This window comes from Hydra viridissima, unplaced genomic scaffold (genome assembly GCF_058129835.1).
Source record: "Hydra viridissima isolate aposymbiotic clone 2 unplaced genomic scaffold, HvirCarnegie_v1 scaffold_14, whole genome shotgun sequence".
Taxonomy (NCBI): Eukaryota; Metazoa; Cnidaria; class Hydrozoa; order Anthoathecata; family Hydridae; genus Hydra; species Hydra viridissima.
In genome coordinates, this window is record NW_028324313.1 from 9,923,874 (window position 1) to 9,926,373 (window position 2,500).

The window sequence follows — 2,500 nt, forward strand, 5'->3', positions numbered from 1 at the left end:
CTTAGAAATGAAGTTTTTGTTTCTAAAAGCGAACTAGCTTCTTTCTAAAGCAACACTTTTGAAAGTGAGCTAGCTGTTTTCTGATGCGAATAATCTTTTTAAAAGACTTTGTTCCAGTGAGCTGGACATCTCTGGTGAGACTTTTAAACTGGCTTTAAACCCTTTTAAAATGGTTTGCAGTTGGTTTTACATTCTAAAGCGACTTAGCCTTTTGTTTTGGTTTTGGTGAGCAGAGAACTCTTAACCGACTTGATGTTCTTTTTACAAATGAAGTTATCTTTTTTAAAAGTGACCTAGCTTTTTCTTAAGCAGCTTTGCATTTTTTTGAGAGTGATGTAAACTTTTTATTTATTTGGAAATAGCAAAAGTGAAATAGCACTTTTCAAACATGAATAGTCTTTTTAAAAGACTTTGATCATGCAGTGAGTGAGTGAGTGAGTGAGTGAGTGAGTGAGTGAGTGAGTGAGTGAGTGAGTGAGAGTGAGTGAGTGAGTGAGTGAGTGAGCTAGACATTTAAGAGACTTTTAAAGTGACTTAAGCCCTTTTAAAGTGATATGAAGCTTCTTGAATGTGACTTATTATATATTTTAAAGCGACTTAATGTGTTTCTTTAAATGTGAGTTAAAATTGTTGGTTAAGTCACATCTACCATTCTTAAAATGAAAACTTGTATTTCTTTTTTAAAGAGACCTTTTGCTTCTTAATTAAAGACTTCTTTTTTTTCTAAAAGGGACTGCAATTTTTGAAAGTGACCGAGCCTTTGAAAAAAATAAAAAGTAGGCATTTTTCACTGTGCATCTTTTTAAAATGGATTCAGCGTCTTCTGTAATGAAAACTTCTGTCTTGAAAACAAACAAATGTTTTTGAAATTCATTTTGTAGTGTGGTTTGGAATTTCTGAAATAGATGTGTAGTATTTTTTAAATAGCAGTGAAGTATTTTGTAAAGTCTTCTTTTAATAAGTGGTTTACACTTTTTAAACGTTTTTGAAAATGAATTTGCTTTTTTAAATGATTTTTGCATTTATGTTCAAGAGACAGAGGGTTTTATTTTTTTTTAAGGATACTAGATTTTCCTAGGATACTGGGTATTTTCTTAGGCAGGTGGGTATTTCTTTAACCATTTCATGCGCTGGGTTGTTGTATAACAACAAATCAAGCTAAGCTTCCCCAATTCAAATGGTGCATTCTAACCGATTGAAAACAATATTGTTTTATAAATGAGAGTTGAAAAATGCTGTAGAAAAAGTCTAATTTAACATTTCATAGTACCACTGTCATTTTGTAGATGTTTTTTTATGAGTTATGTTAGTTACAGAAAAATAATTGGTGCATGAAAGAGTTAAGCGGTTGGGTGTTTTCATAACCGACCGAGGATTTTCCTAAGCAGCCGCGTAACTCATTAATCGGCGGGGTATTTGTTAACCGTTAGGGTTAGGGTTAACCGGACAAGAGTTTTTTTTTACCGAACAAGCGTTTCTTTAACCGAACAAGTGTTTTTTCCAGTGAGCAAGTGATTTTTTTTTTAACAGAACAAGTGTTTTTAAACGAACAAGTGCTTTTTTTTTTTTTTTTTTTACCGAAAGCGGGTTTTTTTAACCGTACCACGGTTTCTTTAACCGAACTAGAGTTTTTTTTAACCGTAAGACGGTTTTTTAACCGAGCAACTATTTTTTTAAGCGAACAAGTGCTTTTTTAACCGAACAAGGGTTTTTTTAACCGTACCACCGTTTCTTTAACTGAACAAGTGTTTTTTTTTAACCGCACAAGCGTTTTTTTTAACCGTTAGGGTTAGGGCTAGGGTTAGGGTTAGGGTTAGGGTTAGGGTTAGGGTTAGGGTTACAGGTTTTTTTTTTTAACAGAACACTTGTAAATTTAACCGCACAAGCGTTTTTTTTTAATCGAGCAAGGCTGAGTATTTTCTAAACCGAGCGAGGAACTTTTTAAGAGTTTTTTTAACCGTTAGGGTTATTTTGTTAGGCGAAAGAACACTTTATTAAACGAACACTTTTTTTAACCGCACGAGCCTTTTTACTATCGAAAGAGGAATTTCTTGAGTTGCCTAGCGATATTTTAACCGAGCATGCATCTTCTTAAGTAACTGAGCATTTTTATAGGCGAACACGTTTTCTTAACTGACTTAGCGTTTTCTACGATTTTTGTGACTTTGCAAATGTTTCTTGGACGTTTTGCAAACAAGTCGGACTCTTTTTAAAAACTTAAACTCTTGTCCCATTAAAAATTGAATGTTCATGGAGAAGACGAGAGCAAACGCAGCACAGCTCTAGCAGTTTGCTGGTAGCTTCTCTGGTGTTGGTGTAAAGCATTAGAAGCGCTCCGTTGTCGCTGTTGAGACGTTTGACAGTGCTTTTTCGGCGGACGGTTCTAGATGCGTTGGTGTCGTGCGGTTTAAGTGACTCGAGAGTCCAGAGGAAGTATTATTCGTCCTCTGCAATTGGCGTTGTGCGTTGTATGGGCTTGCCAGAATGCGTTTAGCGGCGA